At 45.7% G+C, this 19,654-nt stretch overlaps 1 protein-coding gene across 3 annotated transcripts in view; it reads left to right on the top strand.

Moving 5' to 3' along the window:
• The window catches only part of Wasf3 (WASP family member 3), a 97,411-nt gene that overhangs the window by 15,966 nt on the left and 61,791 nt on the right, over positions 1-19,654 (top strand). Inside the window, exon 1 of one of the 3 annotated variants that reach the window (XM_036171514.1) lies at positions 4,719-4,894. The exons of the other annotated variants lie outside the window; for them this stretch is intronic. The gene's annotated coding sequence lies outside the window, so the exon portion shown is untranslated. Of the gene's footprint in view, positions 1-4,718; positions 4,895-19,654 lie in introns of those variants that run through there. 3 annotated transcript variants of the gene reach the window in all.

Below are 19,654 nucleotides of genomic sequence, written 5' to 3'. Positions count from 1 at the left end.
AGATTTTCATTTCCTTCTTGGGGGTTTGCTGTTATTATATAGAAATGCAATTAATATTGATTTACTTACTAGTATTGAACATTGGATGTAGGGCCCCATGAATGCTAGGCAAGCACTGTATTACCAAGCTATATCACCCTCTGTCCTTTAAATATAAAATTTATTTATTGTTATTGTGGTGCATGTGAGTGTGGATGTATGCATGCCCTGGTTGTGTGTGTTTGTGTGTGTGTGTGTTTGGGGGGTCAGAGGACAACTTTCAGGAGTGGGTTTTCTTCTTTTACTGTAGGATCCGGATCTGGGAATTAAACTCAGGTTGTTGAGTTTATGCACCAAACACTTTTACCTGAGCATTTCGCTGCCCTCAACTTCTATTTTAGACTTTTTATTTTGAGACCAGGTCTCACTAAATTGCCCAGGCTGGCCTTGAACTTGAGACACTCCTGCCTTTGCCTCGCAAGTACCTGGAATTTCTGGCCTGTATCACCAGGCATAGATAATTACAGTTTATTTTTAACTTTTTATTTTAAACAGTTGCAGGCTCATAGTAAGTTCAAGGAGGGTACTGAACAATCCTGTGTACTCTCTGCTCAATATCACATCTGTTGGGAGTAGTGCAATATCAAAGTTAGGATACTGACAGGGTTGGGGAAGGCTCAGCAGTTAAGAGCACGGGCTGCTCTTGCAGAGGACCTGGCTTCCATTCCCAGCACTCGCACGGCCGTTTATAAAGGGCTCTAACTCCAGTGCCAGGGGATCTGGTGCCCTCTTCTGGCTGCCATGGGCACTGCATGCACATGGTACCCATATACATTAAATAAAATAAAATAATTAAGAGGACTCATCCTAACTTCAAAAAATAATCACTGTAGGCAGGGCAGTGGTGGCTCACACATTTGATCCCAGCATTTGGGAGGCAGAGGCAGATAGAGCTCTCTGAGTTCGAGGCCAGCCTGGTCTACAGAGCTAGTCCTGGGATAGCCAAAGCTACACAAAAAACCCTGTCTCAAAAAACAAAAACAGACAAAAAACGAAACAAAACCACTTAAAAATGATCTGTGATTACTGTTGGGTGTGTGCACACCACAGCAGAACTCTGGAAGTCGGAGTGGAGCCTGTGTTCTCTCTCCTTCCAATATTATGTGGATCAGATGGTGGAACTCAGATCGTTAGCTTATGCCACAAGTACCTTCCCCGCTGACCACTGACCCAACTCTGTTTTCCAAATGACCTCGCCCTTGAACTTATCTTTTGATTCTTGTGAGGCTTCTTTTTTTCTTTTTCATGTGTATGAGAAGTGTTAAATCTTTTTTACTTGATATTATAACTAAACCACTCAGAAACTATGTTCATCAGTGAAAGACGGCATTCTTTGACAATAGGGAATTTTAATTAAATCAGCCTCATCAAGAATAGAGACCATTGCTTCCTTGTGTTTGAACAGGAACAGGCCAGTGAACACAAGTGCAGACTCAGTGGAGTCTTCTGTTCGGATCTGCGGCAGTGAGTTTCCCCATGTTTAGACATTTTCTGTAAATCTAGTGTAAAACAGTCATATAAATCTAAGTGGAAGACCATTCCATAGGCTTGAAGTTGGCATTTCCCATCTTTATGGAAAGTCGAACATTCCTAATTAAATCCAACCCATCTTTAGAAAGCACCACAGTGGTAGTGCCTCCAAACTGGGGTTGTTACTGTGAGCCAACCTTAAGTAAATCAGGACTGTCCAAACAAAACATTCTGGTAGCTGCTCACGATCAGAGTTCTGGTGTGTGACTTACATTATGGGTCTCACTAAAAGTCACAGAATATTTGTCTTGTAAATAAGGCAGTGGCTATGGTGGCCTTTTAAAGGTATTAGGTCTGCTCTTTCCCCCTTCTTAATCCCGGTGAAGTAATTAATGCTCAGGGATGTTTCTCCAGACATTCACTCCATGCCTGCATCATCTCCCAGGTGATGCCTCTGCTCTCGAGGGCATGTGTATAAGAGAATCCAGTGGTTTGACCCATCTCCCCCCCCCCTCCTCGCCCCCTGCATGCGGTGAAGATTTGGTCCAGTCTTAAGCTTGCCTCCCATTTCTACAGTGTGTCACCAGGCACACTTCTGAACAAAAACCTTCTTGCCTTTCTCAACATTACTTATTTTTAACCAACACTGTGAATGTTATATCCCGAAGCCACGTCCTGCTCTCTGATTCGAGTAATTTGATTCTGTGCTCCTTCAGATTTTCTGCATGTGACATGATGACATGAGTTAGTCATGAAGCTGAGCGGCAAGGTGATGTCACTGCCTCTTCCCTGTCTGACTTTGCTGCTCATTTACCATGTTCATTGGCACTGATCTCTCCTTCTTTCTTGCCTCACTGCTCTGGGTAGGATCCCATTGCAGTCCTGCATAGAGGAACGGGTGTGTCTGTTTTGGCCCTCAGTCTCAGCATTGTGATATTAGTTGTAGTGACTTTTTTTTTTTTTTTTGTAAATGTCTCCTGTCAAGTTGAGGAAGAAAAGATTTTTGTTTTATTCTTTATGTCTCTGTGTGTGGGTATGTGCATATGAGTACAGGTGTTCACAGAGGCCAGAAGAGGGTGTGTCAGATTCCCTGGAGCTGGAGTTCCAGGCAATTGTGAGCCTCCTGACACAGGTACTAAAAACCAAACTCAAAAAAGAAAAAAAAGAAAAAGAAACAAAAACCAAACTCAAGTTTCCTCTGAGATCAGCAAGTGCTCTTCACTGCTGAGCCTCTGTCTAACCCCAGAATTACTATTACTTTTAAAAGACAAGAAACGAAAGTTCTCTGTCACAAGGGGATTAATGGATGGCAAAGCTGGGCTGAAAATTCATCCAGTGTTTATTTCTGAAACAGGTAAGCTGGAAGATGAAGAGTAATTCACATGAGTAGTTCAAAGAGAGTAAGCTGAACTCAACTCATTCTTTTGTTTTCGTTATTGTTATTAGCTGTGTGCTAGCATTTCATTGAAAAATACCTCATTTTATTAAAAACTCAATATTAGGGATGTGTTGGTCTTTGTCACTATAACAAAATATCTGAGGTTGTCAGTTTATGATGAGAGATTGTTGTTTTCACTCAGTATTTTAGAAGTTCTACTCTGCGATAGGCTGTCTTGTTTGGGGCCTGTAAAGAAGCAGTGCCTTATGGGAGACGTGTGTGATAGAGCAAAGCCATTCATGGCCAGAAAGCAGAGAGAGGCATGGTGAGGAGGGAGCAGAGGTTCCATAATCCCCTTCAAGGACATGGTGCTTCTTGGCGCTCCTTACTATCTCCCCTCCAGAAGGTTCCATCATTTGAGAGAGTCATCACCCCCTGAGAACATTGTCACATCCAGACTGTAGTTGTGAGTTCGGTTTTGTGACCTTTTTTGTGGTTCATTAAACAGTTGTGCAGTATAATGGTCTTGACCATTTTGCATTTTCTTTTAAATTACTCTTGCACGTGTCCATGTAGGATTTCCCTTTCTCTGTGTCAGAGCCTTTATTGTCTGTTGAAGTCACTCCAGTCTAGCTGTGGCTTGTTGGCTCCAGTCTTTCAGTCCGTCCCCCCAAACCAGGTGGGTCCTCACAGCATAAGAGCCGCGGCTGTCATTGGAGGAGCCGGGAGTCTGCAATGAGAAAGCAGACCCTTGCAGAGACAGCTTCTGTTCAGAGGCTCAGCTCGGTTTGAGAAGATGTTTGCACTCATTGCGTTGTGCCTGTGGTCTCCAAGAGACAGTGCATTTTTGCCTGATGTTTTAATCCTCAATTTCCACCTGCTTCTTGTCTCATCCTCCAAGATATATTTCGATTTTACAAGATTACTGATATCAAGCAAACACTGCTAAATAAAGTAATTCTTTCTTGATACGCCTTTTTCTCTCTCATTTTAGATTAGTTTAGATTGGTTCCAAGAGACCAGTAATTGAACAGAATGTTGGGACCTTAGTGATTTTTTTTTCTTCATAGCTAGTAATTTTTGGTGATACACAGCTGAAGTATTTTAGGGTTTTAAAGACCTTTAAAATTTTTATTTATTTATTTATTCTATTAGGGTTTGTGTGTGTGCCTGAGTGGATGTGTGTGCACTTTGTGCATGCGAGTTCCCTGGAGCTGGAGTTACAGATGGTTGTGTAGGTGCTGGGAGTTAAACTCTGCTCATCTGGAAGAGCAGCCAGTGATCTCAACTGCTGAGCCACCTCTCCAGCCCCTCAATGTGACCACTGAGCCACTTCTCCAGCCCCTCAATGTGACCACTGAGCCACCGCTCCAGCCCCTCAATGTGACCACTGAGCCACCGCTCCAGCCCCGCAATAATGATTTAAAAGACCTTTCTACTTTAAGACTACTTAAAATTTTATTTCTTCTAGTTCTTAGTGGTTACCATTGAAATACTTGACTTTTCTTTTGTTATAAAGTGTCCAATAATGACCCCCTCAGTGAATCTAGTTGTTATGGCAACACTGTTGTATTTGTTTCCTTACTGTCAGTTGGTTTGTTTCTTTCCCTTCCCCTCTCCCTCCCTCTCTCCTCCCCCTCCTCCTCCTCCCCCTCCTCCCCCTCCTCCCCCTCCCTCCCCCTCCTCTTTTGTTTGAGACTAGGTCTCACTCTGTACTTGGGGATGGCCTGTAACTTACTGTTCAGCCCAGACTGGCCTCGGTCGGTCGCTACAGCCTTCCTCCTCAGCCTCCTCAGTGCTGACCTGGCTCTGTTTCTGCTCTTTCTGTTCCTCATAGCTTTGTTTGCTTTGCTCTGCCTAACTCGGCACTTCTAATGTCTTCGTCTCTGTTCGTCATTATTCTTTCGTAGATTTTCTTTGGTTATTTATTCTGTGAGAATTTTAAAGTCAGCCTGTCTGGTTCCTAGAAGATGACCAGAGATACTCAAGAAAACCATTCTCTCTGCTGTAAGTTCTTGGGGGCCTTGTCTGGATTCCAGATCTGGAAACAGGGTTTTAGACTTTGGTCTGACACTGGCTCTGGAAAAAAATATTTAGATTTATGCTTTGTTATCAGATAGTGTTCATTGGTCTTTGAAGACTTACTTTGCTGTCTTCTTTGTTTTGTTTAATTTTGTCTGTATTTTTGTCAGTTGAGCACGGGAGCAGTAGTCCTCCTGTTTGCAGACATGAGCACTGGAGCAGTAGTCCTGTTTGCAGACATGAGCACTGGAGCAGTAGTCCTCCTGTTTGCAGACGTGAGCACGGGAGCAGTAGTCCTCCTGTTTGCAGACGTGAGCACGGGAGCAGTAGTCCTCCTGTTTGCAGACGTGAGCACGGGAGCAGTAGTCCTCCTGTTTGTAGACGTGAGCACGGGAGCAGTAGTCCTCCTGTTTGCAGACATAGCTCAGCCCCTTCGTTGTTGTAAAACTCAACTGGGAATAATAAAAGTCCATTATATCACCAATCTAATTAAGTCTCGAATTAAAATGTTTGTAGGAAAAAGGCTTTCTTACCAAGAGAGAAGCTTCAGAAATGGTTTTGGCACAAGATATTTCTCTCTGCCTTTTCCTCCAAACCAGTCGGTGTTTTGGGAGGACGTGTGCTGTCCAGATTTTCAGAATTCTCCATGATGAGGGTGAGAGAGGCCCTCATATCCGAAGCACAAGACACGCTGTGTGTCTGCGACAGGAGGAGGCTTGTGTTCTCTGCCTGTCATTCATGGTTGTGGTAAGCCTTCTTCTGAGAGCTGCCAACACAACAGTTTACCAAAGACAGTCAAGACTGGTCGTTCTTGAAGGCTGATCTCCAGACCTTGAAGGGCAGATCAAACCATGCTTCAGTAACTCAGTGAAAGATCAGAAAAGAATGGAGCAAATAGTGAGGGAAAACTGACCTTCATCTGCTGCTGAGTGGCGGCTCTGCTGATTGACAATGAACTTCCTAAATGAGGTGGCTTTGCTTGTTTGTCTTGTCCCTTTTGGAAAATTATTTTGAGGTTTGTTAAAATTGCCACAGGATTTAAGCAACTTTTCTTAAACTTTAACCATAATCTGTCATTCCAGTTTTGATAATATTCCACAGAAGAGGGTGAGGTTTCAAAGTCGTGTGGCTACACTAGACAATTTATTGAAGAAATTATAAATAATATTCTCAAATATGATAACCAAATGGACTGATGTAATGATCATTATTGAAATTAGCAAGATGAGAGAAGGGAGTTTAGAAACAAATGTAAACAAAACATAGTCCTGGAGGATTAGTGTGAAAAATTCAAAGCAAGGTCAGTTTAATGACCCCTCAAATGTTATTTCTTTTGCCCTAAGTAGGAATGAGTTGCTGAGGCTGAGAGGGTGGAGGAGGAGGGAGCTCTTGATGGCATTTGTATATTATTCAGTGTGTGTGACAAGATAAAATCAGAATTGCTCAGTCACCATTCAATTTTTCAGGAGGGCCGTTTGGGCCCTTTTTGGGTCATGCCTGTTTGGGCAACCTTCTCCAGGTTTATGAAGTGACATCCATGTCCCAGTTACCTCTGTGTTCAATTGTCATCACAGTTTACATTGGAGAATTATGTATTTCTTTCTTCTAGAGCTGAATTTGAGCTGTGACCCCCTTCTCAGCTGTCCACATTTACACTAGAGCCTGCAAGTACCTTCTTGCTCCCACATTCTGGCCTGCATTGGGATTTTCCATCTTTGCTAATCTAATAAATTAAAATTATTATGCATTGCATTGTACTGTACCTCTCTTCCATTTCATTATGTTGCATGAGGCTGGACTTTAAAAAAAAAAAAAAACACCTATTTTCTGAATAATCAGTAGGTGCACATTTTGTTTAATTAATTTCTTTTTGAAACAGGGTCTCACCTGGCAGCCCTGTCTGGCTTGGAACTCACAGAGCTCTGCCTGCTTCTACCTCTTGAGTGTTGAGACTAAAGGTTTATACCACATACCCAACAGGCAGTGTCATATAGCCCAGGCTGCCCTGGAACTGCTGAGCCTCCTGCTCTTCCTGCCCCCCACTCTGAAGTGCTGGGCAGTAGGCACAACCAGCTTGTTAGGTACATGGTTCCTTGGTTTCTTCTATTTTTTTTTTCCTAGCCAGATTGGTGGGCAGTACTAAGATTCTGGTTTGGGAGAGTCAGTATGGAGGCAGTTTTATTCTGTCAGGAAATTGAGTGCTGCTGACAAGTGCCTGCTTTGAAAGCAGGAAGCACAACCCAAAGCTTGCCCTCTCAGTGAAAGCCACTCCTAAACCTCCCCAGAGTGCCACCAGCTGGGGACCAGGCTTTCAAATGCAGGAGCCTATGGGGGACAATTCTTACTTAAATCATCCCACGGTCCCTGACCAGGGTGTGTTGGGAGATGTCTTGATTGGTAGATAACAAACCTTACCATAAATTGCCCTCAGAAGAAAGGGACCACTGTGTGCTGCAGAAAGTGACTTGCTTGGACAGCAGTAAGGACCTACTATGGTGGAGAGATTCAGCCTGCTGTGGCATCCATAGTTGATGCATTTGTGAGATGTCTTGCTCTTTGGCATATTGTTGAATGTTAAGAATAAAGAGGTTACCTCAGTGATACTTTAGCCTGCTTTGTCAGTATATGTTCAGTGGAGTGTGGCTTTCCCCTGCATATGTCCAACCTGCCAATGTTGGATTTGCAGGAACAAATTGCAGAGGACCAACGGTACCTCTGAAGGCATTTCTCTAGTTTCATATAGAATAAAATGGAATGCCAGACACACTCCACTTTTATTTTTGAGTGGCTACTTAGTGGCTGCTGTATGCCACAGCCTGTTTTGGGCAATGGGGGACACATGATTGAACAAAATAGTTAAGAAGTTCCTGCCCTGCCCCTCCCCACCCTGCCCGGCACACATAGGTGAAATGTCATTGAAGACCCAGGCAGAAGAGATTTGCACTGCAGAGCGGAAGCTCACAGGTTGTAACAGAGAAGAAGGTAGAGGTCTGGCGTGGCAGTTTTAGTTGGAGTAGGGTCAGAACAGGTAATGTTTAAGCAGAGGTGGGAAGGAATGGGACAATGATGCATTTATCTAATTATTTTATCAATAAAAATCAGAGAAGCAGTGGAGCAGCCACCAGTGACCTGCTATCTCTTCTGTTCCTCCATCCAAAAGGGCTGAGATCCTCTCTCAGCCCCACCTTACTACTTTCTGTTCCTATCTATAGTCCTCCAAACCTCTTTGGTTAATGGTTTTAGTCAGCTAGTGGTAGCCCAGCCCTCTGACTCCAAGCAAGCCTTATTGTCAGAATATGATCAAAATATCACACAGTAGGGCGGGGTTTGGGGAAGAACATTCCAGGTGCGATTGCTTTGGAGCCAAAATCCCCAGGTGGTTGCTGCCTGTGGGTGGATCTGTGCCGCATATGTGACAGACACACACACACACACACACACACACACACACACACACACCCCAGACAGCAAGAAGGGAAGCGAGTAGGTTGGGTCCTTGGAAGAGTTCTTTCTTCTGACAAAGTTGCTCTGGCTTTTGTGTGATGGAGATCAGCCTGTTGAGAACCAAAGAAAAGACCAGAAAACCAGGCCTGAAGCTTAGGCTAAGTTTGAGGCAGTAGAGTGGTCCGCTTTTGGTCTGTGTAGAAGGAAGGAAAGACTTGGGTGTCAGGATGCCTGAGTGGTCTGAGGTGCATGTAAATAACAGCATGAAACTTATTGTTATATATACTATCAGCTAGTAAAAATATTAGTTATAAAGAGGATTTTACAAAATGTTAGTCTTCTCAAATAATTTTGCAAAGTATATAAATACTTTTTGCATATTTGTAGATCTGATATAATTTACCTTAATTCTTTGACTTGGTGTAGTTAGTTACATCTGAGTTTATTGCCAGAAAGAAATGTGAGTTGAAATGATTTGAGATCAGACTGACATGTGCTGACGACAGAGGTCTCAGAGCTCCTCGCATGTACCACCTCTGCTGTCCTGTGTTCACCCCCTTGGGTGATCCCAGCTATGGCTGGACTAGACCTTTGATTGCAGCCAGGACTGTTGCTTTGCAGGTTCTGCTCCTGGCTGCAGCTCTGCACTTTGTAGACAGCAGGACGTTCCCTGCACTGGAAACTCACCGACTCCCAATGTGTAATTTTTAGTTTGCCATCAAAATGTGTTTCCTGCCTCTGTAATGCTTCTGAGAGAGATGACAGTTGAGTGGAACTTCAAGAGCGAGTCTCAGCTCTGTCTTCCCTTTTATCCTTAACTAGCTTGTAGATGCGATTTATTACAGTTTGCATCTGACCCGTCCCCTAGAGTCACTGTGTGTGAACACTGGATTCCCAGCAAGCAGTGCTGCCTGGGGAAGTTTCAGAGGCTTTGGTTGAGGATGGGCCTGGATGGCAGATGTGGGTGGAGATTAGTCTGTAGGGTGGGCCTTTGAGGGTGACAGCCCAGCCCTGCTTCCTGGTCTGAGGCCATGGTGTTGGCAAGAAGCATCACACTCCTCCCTGTGCAGAGGGAGTTGCTTCAGCTGCCAGCCCAGATGACTCTCCCTCCCTTCGTCCCTCCCTCCCTCAGTCCCTCCCTCCCTCAGGTTGTTTCTGCCAGGCTTTGTCACAGTGATGGCAGAGCACGCCTTTCGTTTCTGTGCTTTTTGATGTGGCTTTGGCTCAGGCTATGAGGGTGGCTCTCCTAGACTGTTGCGTTATCGCCCCCACACCGACAAGCTAAAGCACCCCTCCCCTTCCTCTCTTAAGTGGATCCAGCCCCCCAAACCCTCCCATGTAGAGTGATGCTTAAACCTTTGGCTCAGCAGAGGCCCTGTGCTCTACCTACCCACCCGGTTTGCCGTTTCCTAGGGCTTTCTCTCTTCTCTCTTGGGTGTCTGGAGCCCTTTGCACATCCCTCACATGTCTTCTTTATACATCCATAGTTCTGTGCCTGAGTATCGTCTCCCACGATTGACTACATTCCTCCTTAGATCCAGTTCGGTGAAGACTTTCTCAGGAAACATCTGTGGAGGAGCTGACTAGCAGTGTGCATTGAACTAACAGATGTCTCAGTGGGAACTCACGGTGCCCAGTGCTCTTGGCTCTCCTGTGTCCAGCCTTCCTGCACAATTCAGTGTTTCATTAAGCCCAAGGAACTGGAGGGTCTTTCTCCTGTGGGTTTGCTCTGGTTTGGTTGACCAGAAAAGGTCTTATTTTGCCTTCCTCTAAAAAACAACACTTTTATTTTCCAATAATTATACTCTCACAGAATATTAACACACACACACACACACACGCACACACACTCACGCATGCATGCACGCACATGCACACGCACTTACAGTATCCCATCTATTTTTTTGCTCAGGTTCTCCAATGATGACATCCTTCACAATTAGTATAATATTTTAGCTGCTGAGCCATCTCTTCAGTCCCAAATATATTTCTTTTTAGCTTCCCCTTTATCATGAAGCAGAACACCCTTCAGGTCTATTCAGGGGGTTGTATCCATTGTATATGTATTTTATTGCCGACTAGTATGTCATTATGCAGGTTGTCCAGCTACCTGTCCAAATAGCTTCTTGGTATTAGCAGTAAAGCTGAAATGAACTTTCAGATAAGATTTTTGTGAGATTATAAACTTTTATTTCTCTGGGATGAGCACCCCTGGGAGTGATTGCTGAACAGTCAGTAGTAGTAGTAGTAGTAGTTGATTTTGTATAACCTGACCAAACTGTTTCCTAGAATGACTGCTGTTTTCCATTTGTACCAGAAGAGTGTGAATGACCCAGTGTTTCTGGATTCTTAGCTGTCGATGTTTTATTGCAAATGTTCTATTGTGTGTGTAATGGTCTCTCATTTTGGTTTTGATTTGCATTTTCCTATGACTAGTGATGTACTGATGGTCACCATCTTTTTTTGTTTGTTTGATTTTTGTTTGTTTGTTTTTTTGAGACAGGGTTTCTCTGTGCAGCTTTGGAGCCTTTCTTGGAACTCACTTGGTAGCCCAGGCTGGCCTTAAACTCACAGAGATCCGCCTGGCTCTGCCTCCTGAGTGCTGGGATTATAGGCGTGCACCACCACCACCTGGCTAGTCACCATCTTTAAAGCAGTTCATTTGCCTTCCGAGTGTCCTCTGTGGCGAAATGGTCTTTTGTATTTTGTTAGTTTTATAAGTGGTTTATTTTCACCTAGTTCTTTTTATTAGAGATTTGTATTTTGTTTTTGTTTTTTTACTTTATGTATATGAGTATCTTGCCTGTGTGTATGTCTGTGTACCATGTGCATGCAGTACCTACAGAGGCCAGAAGAGGGTGCTAGATCCTGTGGAACTTGAGTTAAGACAGCTGTTAAGTGGATGCTGGAAACTGAGCCTCTTAACCATTTAAACCTCACTGCCCATTGCTGCATCATGCTCAGCGTGGTCCTGGAAACCTGACTTGGGTAACAGGGAATGAAGAAACTACAGACATACAGACACAGGTCCAAAAATCTGGGTGCCCATGGGCTGTGCTCACTCTGATACAACAACCTGGAACCTCAGTGCCAGGGGGAGGGGTGAGCTGCTGTCCACAGGAGGTCTCTGTTGGTGAGTCTCAGCTTGCAGTAATCTGGGAGGAAGAAGCTGTGGTTGTTAGTTTTAAATATGCTGCCAACATCTGTACAGAGACCAGAGGTAGGCTTTGCCACTTCCCACCGTCTTTCTCAATAATACACATCACTCAGGACTCCATCCACTCCTCACACTCAATCAGGACTCCATCCTCACACACTCACCCAGGACTCCATCCTCACACACTCACTCAGGACTCCATCCTCTCCTCACACACTCACTCAGGACTCCATCCTCACACACTCACTCAGGACTCCATCCTCACACACTCACTCAGGACTCCATCCTCACACACTCACTCAGGACTCCATCCACTCCTCACACACTCACCCAGGACTCCATCCTCACACACTCACTCAGGACTCCCTCCACTCCTCACACACTCACTCAGGACTCCATCCACTCCTCACACACTCACTCAGGACTCCATCCTCACACACTCACTCAGGACTCCATCCTCACACACTCACCCAGGACTCCATCCTCACACACTCACCCAGGACTCCATCCTCACACACTCACTCAGGACTCCTTCCTCACACACTCACCCAGGACTCCATCCTCACACACTCACTCAGGACCCCATCCACTCCTCAGATTGTTTAATCTGTGTGCAGTGACCACACCCCCCTGTTCAGTTGCATGTAATGAACACACTGACCTTCAGGGTGCTACAGTTTCTCCATCAGAGAGCGCAGTCCTCCAGTCCCAGCTGTCTGTGTGAGTGTCTGCCATCTCTTCATTCCCCTGCGTCCCAGTCAGATCCCGGTCCCTGATGCCGTGCAAAGACATGGTGAGTGGTTCTCTGTTAGGTTCCTCCTACTCTAATCCCCGCCCCTTTAATAGGTCTCTTTTCCTTTTGGCCCTTTGGCCATTTACTCTGCAGTTAGCAGTTCGCTGTTGGCTTGCAGATGAAGTGCCCTCCCAGCAAGGCTCAGGTGTGAATGAAGACCTGGTCTCTGCCTCAGGGTTCTGTCCATTCAGACACAATCAGCTCATGAGGCCTCTGGTGGCATCACTGCACAAATCTTCTGAAAATTCATAACTTTATGGAATTGTTCGGAGGGGGCTCGGCTGGACAGGTAGGCTCGTGGGAGCTTGATGTTGAAGGGCATCTTGTTCTTCACTTCCCTCTGCCTCTTTGTACGCTTCCCAGAGTTCACCAGGTGAGCAGCTCTGCCCCACCTTGCCTCTGCGCATCTTAGACCCAGAAGCAGTGGAGCAGCCACTGTGGGCTGAACCTCTGAGCTGCCACCCATGACTCTTGCCTGGCTCCTTCACTCTGTCTTTTAGGCCTTTGTCACAGTGGCAGGAAGTGGACCGTAGAGCTGTGAAGCCCGCTGTTTGCATGGCACTCCCCCTCCTTGGGGTTGGTGGAACCGCTGGGATCGATCACGGGTCCTCACGGTTGCCGAGTTCTCCGTGTGATGGACGCAGCTGTTGGCTGTCTCCTTGCCATGTTTGTTCTCCCTGCCTTCGGGGTGTCCTTGGTTTCCCATCTCTCTTTCCAGAACATAGACCTTTCTCTGTATCGAGTTTGTTCTTAAACTCATGTCCTTTATTTCTGAGATTATAATTTCTAGGTTTGCTGCTTGTGTATACAGGTGTATCTTTTGAAAAAAAACTTACATTTTCTAAATTTAGTATGTATGTATATATGTTTGTATGTGTGTGGGTGCATGTGTGTGGAGCACAGGACACATTTGGAGGTCAGAGGACATCTTGCAGGACTTGGTTCTCTCCTTCAGTCCTGAGGATTTGAACTCATATTGTCAGGCTTGACAACAAGCACCTTTGCCTGCTGAGCCATCTCACTGGCCCTCATTCTTTACTGTTCACATCCATTTTCTGTTCTTACCAGATCCTTTATGGTCTCATTCAGGGTTACCTGTGCTGGTTGTAACATCAGGGACATGTCTAGGTCTACCTCTGTTGGTTTTTAATGGATTCTTTGCATTGTGTCTCTCATGCTGGGCCGCCTTGTCCATCCTTAATACATGGGAGGTGCTTAGTCTCACTGCAACTTGATAAGCCATGTTTTGTTGATACTCGTGGGAGACCTGCCCTTTCCTAAACAGAAACAGAGGAGGAGCGGATTGGGGGGTGGGACAGGAGAGGGGCCATGGGGGAGGGACTGGGAGGAGAGGAGGGGGGAAACTGGCCACCGAAGACCCTGGGTCCCTGCTTCTGGCACAGCACCTGTCCTCTCTGCTGTGTGGGTTTCTGAGGGCGGGCTTGGGCCTTGTAGCAGCACTAGTCAGATTAATCCCACTTCTGCTGTCTCCTACTCTGGGATCAGCCTTTGTTCCCAGCAGACTTTCAGGTCTCAGTGCAAGTGGACCTGGGAGCTCTCTGTGCTCCGGAGACCAGTTGCTGAGCTTCTGAACGGCAGTGCTCTCTCTGCCCTACCACTGTTAGGGGTTTTCTCTGCCTTCCTTTTCTGCAGAAGAACTGGGCTCCATTCTCCAGCCTCATCCCAATGTCAGGCAACCTGTGCATTCAAGAACATCCACAAGTGTGCGAAGGGAAAACCTCCCAATTCTCCCCATCGCCAGTGTCCTACCCCTGTGTACTTGGTAGTGTCTCACAGGGAAGAACTGACAGGTAGACTTGTTCTGGCTTGGCCTCGACTCACAGGTGATTTATAAAACTTAAACAATATCTAGTCCCTTCTTAGCCCCATTGGTGGTGTGCTGCCATGCCGAGCACAGCTGTGATGTCTGCTTTTCTAGGGAAGCCTTTTTGATACCTGGCATTTCCTTCATTTAGGTTTCTTTGTGTACTGGGCTTATTTTAAGACCCAGGGCATACTGTGTCTGTATAATGGGCATTACTGTCCCACCCCAGAAGGTTTGGTTTGATCCCTTAGACACAGTATTTCCAGAGGCATCATCTGTGAATGAAATGGGCAGTTCAGATGTCAGCTTTACTCCCTAGCAGCTTTGTGGTAGGATTCAGTAAGTGTCTCTGGAAGTACTCATTCATTTATCTGCCGTCCTCTCTGCGCCCTGAAGATGATGGAGTTGAGTGTATACAGAAGAACACAGCAACTTCATGGGCTTGAATGGCTGCCCAGATTACTGCACAGAGCGTTTTTGAGATGTTTGCTTTCAGTAGTGGAGTGGGTAGCTTTCTGTTTCCAGAGACATCTTTAGAGTGAGAAGGCTTTGTTCTAAATAAAAGGCTAATGGCTGACAGCCCTGTTTTCTAGAAGCAGGTCTTCCAGGTTTGACGTACTTCTTTTTGTACCACGTGTAGAGGTAAGAGAGGAACTGGCCAGGGGCATCTAGCTCTTTGGTCAGTTGCCACAGCATCTGCACTGTCCTTGGGATTGGTGCCCCCACTGTCACATTCAGGGATGGAGAAGGGGGCGTGCCACCTGCACACGAGTGTGGGGTGACGCCAACACTTCCTCATCTCCCTGCACACGAGTAGGGGTGACACTAATGCTTCCTCTTCATCCACCTGCACACGAGTGTGGGGTGACGCTAACACTTCCTCATCTCCCTGCACACAAGTAGGGGTGACACTAATGCTTCCTCTTCATCCACCTGCACACAAGTGTGGGGTGACGCCAACACTTCCTCATCTCCCTGCACACGAGTAGGGGTGACACTAATGCTTCCTCTTCATCCACCTGCACACGAGTGTGGGGTGACGCCAACACTTCCTCATCTCCCTGCACACGAGTAGGGGTGACACTAATGCTTCCTCTTCATCCACCTGCACACGAGTGTGGGGTGACGCTAACGCTTCCTCTTCCGAGCATCCAGGTGAAGCAGCTAAGTGTGGCAGCTGTGCTCTTCTGTGGCCTTCTCAGTCTGCTGACAGGCTCCACCTTGTGCTCCCCACAGCAGAAGAGGGATAGCTGTCATTCATGAAATGCACCGCCCACTCCCCTGGGTTCTTTGCCTGGGATAGCCCACCCCCTCTATCTTCACACCCTGAAGGAGGTGTTGTCAGCTATGTTTTTATACAAGGGGCACTTGAGGATCTTCCAGCCATGTCCTCACCAGTGCCCAGAGCTTTGGGTGGTTGATCTCTGCAGACACCCCCACTCCTGCTTTAACATACAGGCTTGGGAGCCACAGAAAATGTTTCTAGCAAGATCGTATTGGATGCTATAATTAAATGAGTACCGCAACTTAGCGAATCAGAGATTGATTTGATGTTAGAGATACTCTTATTGTGAATCATTATGCTGGTCGTTTCTCTCCTTGGTGTGACAGAAATGCATGATCAAAGCAGCTAAGGAAGTAGGGAATCACGCTGGCTTATAGACCTAAGTAATTCAGTCCATCAGGGTGAGAAGGCATGGCAGCAGGAGCTGGTCACATGCCACCCACATCCAGGAAGCAGAAAGATGGATACTGGTGCTCAGCTCACTTTCTCCTTTTCATTCCATCTGGGACCCCAGCCCATAGGATGGGGTCACCCACATTTAGGGTGGGTCTTCCCTCCTCAGTCAACCTAATCTAGACATTTCCTCACAGATGTGCCTGGAGATCTGGGTGATTCTGGATTCTGTCAAGCTGACAATGTTAACCATCACAAGCTTACCTCCTTGTCAATTTGGTGTCAACACACATCAATGTTAAACCACAACCTTACTCTCCACACCACTCAGTCCCCATTGGCCTGTGGTCATCTCCTAATTCATAATGCAAAATGCATGCAATCCAACTTCAAAGTCCCCATGATCTTTAGCAGTCCCAACACTGTGAAAAGGTAAGTACAAAGTGTCTTCAGAGACTAAGGGCGTCTCTTACCTGTGAGTCCCTACATCAGAAAACCAGCTAAATGCTTCCATCGTGCACTGGCATAAAGTAAACATCCTCATTTTCAAAGAGAAGAAGACTGGGATGATCAGAGCAAAGCAAGATTGAAACCCAGCAGGGAAAACGCCAAATCTGCAGCCCCATGCCTGGCATATGGGGCTCACGATGGAATCAGCTGGGCTCCAGGGGCTTAGGTAGCTGTCTGCAGCACACATAGCCTCTCTCTTGGGCCAGTTCAACTCCAGGTCTTCAGCTTTCCTCCCTAGATGTCTGATGGTTCCAACATCTCTAATATCTTGAGATCTCTACTACAGCCTCGACTTCACCTCCATAGCTTTATGTCACCGCCCCTCAGATCCTTCTTACAGCAACTCTGACCCTGCCACGCGTTGCCTGGCCTGTGTGGAACCTCTTCAGAACCTCGGCCCCAGGCCCCACCCCCTACTCTTGCATAGTTCACAAATGCAAAAGAAGCGCCACATGGTCGGCACTGCCAAGTTCTGCTGCTAATCTGGGGTAGATCTCGGATCACAGTTATATCAGCTTCTATGTACTGACCCTGGAAAAACACTTGTCTGAATGATTGTTTTCAAGCAGGGAATCTCCCGAGTGCCTACCCTTTCAGATGAATTTGCATATTCAGCAGATGGAAGCTTCAGCGGGAAAGGTCTTGCCTTTAGGGTCCTTTCATGTTGTGCCAGTGCAGAGAGTATGGTTTCTCCTAATGATACTGCTTTTGTTAGCTATCACAGCTGCCTTCAAACCTGCTTTATCTGTAAGGCTAAACCTGCTTACACTTTTCCTGCACGAACTGCACATCTTAATCATTGCTCTGCTTCGCTTTTTGCTCTGGCTTGCTGTAGACTTGGATGATGGCAGTATTATGTATGACATAGCCTAATTGCCGTCCTGGGTCAACAAATGCGCCCATTACCTTTGAATTCAACATTGATGCAGCCGTTCTTTGCCAAAATGTAACATAAATGATTTCTAGGTGAGTTCCCAGGAGAGTCCGTGTTCCCTTCTGAAACATCATGAGCCAGACTCTCACTTTCCACATTTTTTTCAGCATTCTGGCCTTCTGAGCTCCCACCAGAATAGTCCAGCAAGTTCTGTTTATAACATCCAAGGGCTTCTCTAGCCTGAAGTTCCAGTTCCAGACTGTTCCACATTCTTCCAGCAAACCAGCTCCAAAGGCTCATGGATCACAACAAAGATGTCATGTCTAGGTACCAGCTCTGTGGTGGTCACTTTCCTGTTGCAGTGGCCACAGTCCTGACAGAAGTGGTCATTCAGCTCTCTGACTACTTTATATGGGTCACACCAGAGGCTTGGGAGAATGGGGCTGGAGCCGTGTGGTAAAGCAGCCCAGCTGTGTTCGTCAGTCTTTTTGAACACAGTCCTCTGTGGGTAGAAGTTTACAGACCTAGTTGTTACAATAGCCATGATTATACATTATCTGCAGGTAATTTGTACACAAAGTCTTTGTATCAGATTTAGTATTTATTTCACAGCTAGCTGTGAAATATAGTTTGATTCTAGAATAGTAAAAATTGTCATGGTAATAATGAAAAAAAAAAAAAAAACCAAACCAACAAAACTCCCTGTAATGTTCCTCAGGCCTCTTTGCTTTCATTTGATACAGGTGCAGTTTTCCCAAGTATTTTGCTCATTTATGTAATAATTCTCATTATTTTCCTTTGTCAAAACTAGAGTTAATATATCCAGTGACACTGAATGGCAATCCCGTGATCAGGCTAAGACTTAACTTTCAGTGTTGGGGAGGTTGCTGGACATGGTGTTTTATTTTAGGTCAGGGTATCCGTCACCTGTTTGGAAGCAGGAATTTGAAACAGAAGGAGGTCAGGGCCCTGGGAGGTGGGAGTAGCTATTAAGGCTGCTGTTACATTTTTCTTTCTCCCCAAACAGCTGTGGCAGTGCAGAGTTCCAGCTGTCAGCAGAAGTTAAAAAACATAAAGGCACGACCCCTCTCTGGCCAACAACAGAAGGCTGTGTGGCTCCTCTGGAGAGGCTGAGGGAGCAAAGGCTGGCCAGTGGGGCTGGGCTGGGGCTGGGGCTGGTCATTCAAGAGGAGGATACTGGCACCTGTGGAGTACTGAGGAGTCAAGGTCAATTGCATTTATTTATTTAGTGTGCACTGGAAAGACAGAGGGATGGAAGGCAGGTTGTGCTAAGCATCACATGGGTTCTGAGTTTATTTGAAGTTATTGGGAGGGGTGCTCCTTCTGGGTGAGATGGTCTCAGGATATGCCGAGGAAGATAATGGGGCGCAGAGCCAGAAGGAGCAGACTTTTGTGGAGGAGACCCTTCATGTAGGGTTCTTTTGTTTTTCCCCAGGGTGAGTGTGGGGAATTGAATTGAAGGCCTCCAGATGCTAGACAAGTGCTCTGCTACTAAGCTATGTAGTCCCAGTCCTGGAGGGATGACTTGTGAGTGCATGTTTCACTTTTTAGCTTGTGCCCTAATTTACTGAATATATAAAAGTAATTCTTGGGCCTGGAGAAATGGCTCAGTGGTTAAGAGCGGCAAGTGTGCTTCTAGAAGGTCAGAATTTGGATCTTGGCACTATGTCAGCAATAAATAAATCCAGCTCCAGGGCCTCTGGTGCCCACTTCTGGTCTCCACAGATCCATACACACGTGGCAGACATTTACATAGGTGCTTACACACATATACACATAAATTTTTTAAAGTAATTCTTACTTTGCTGGTGTCAGTGTTGTGGATTAAATAAGATGATTTATCTGAAAGCCTTTTGTAACTGACCCTCTGCATTCAAATGTAAGTTGTTATTAATAAAAATAATTTGCCATTTTTGATGGGGAGCCAGATGGATGGTTGCTTTGTTTTAATCCTTTCATCGTATGTAATGAGATTGTATTCTTGTCATCAGGAGTCGTTTAATGAAGGTCGTGATTAGAAGTAGAGGGAGTAAGCCTATAAACTCTTGTGTTTTTTGTTTGTTTTGAGACAGGGTCTTAACATGTAGTGCTGACTGAGCCATGAACTCACAGAGATCCACCTGCCTCTGCCTCCCATGTGCTAGGATTAAAGGTGTGCACTCCAACATGCCTGGCTAGGAAACCATTTTTAAGTAAGATATAATGCAGTAATTTCAGTAATATGTAATTGATATGATATTGAAAATTAATGTTTTGTGTATCTGAAGTGTTTTACATTTTGGCTAATAAAAAGGCAGCATGTTTGAAGGATACATTGAAGGAAGTCAAGCTGGGAAAAAATAAGAGCAAGATGGTGAGATGCGTCTCATTCTGCATTCTGTAGTGGGCTATTTTTAGCATCTCTTTGAATCAATGATGAATTCTCATTTCAAGATTCAACCAT

Source organism: Onychomys torridus, chromosome 22, assembly GCF_903995425.1.
Source record: "Onychomys torridus chromosome 22, mOncTor1.1, whole genome shotgun sequence".
Lineage (NCBI taxonomy): Eukaryota > Metazoa > Chordata > Mammalia > Rodentia > Cricetidae > Onychomys > Onychomys torridus.
The sequence above is the reverse complement of the archived record's forward strand: the minus strand, read 5'-3'. Positions and strand labels throughout refer to the sequence as shown.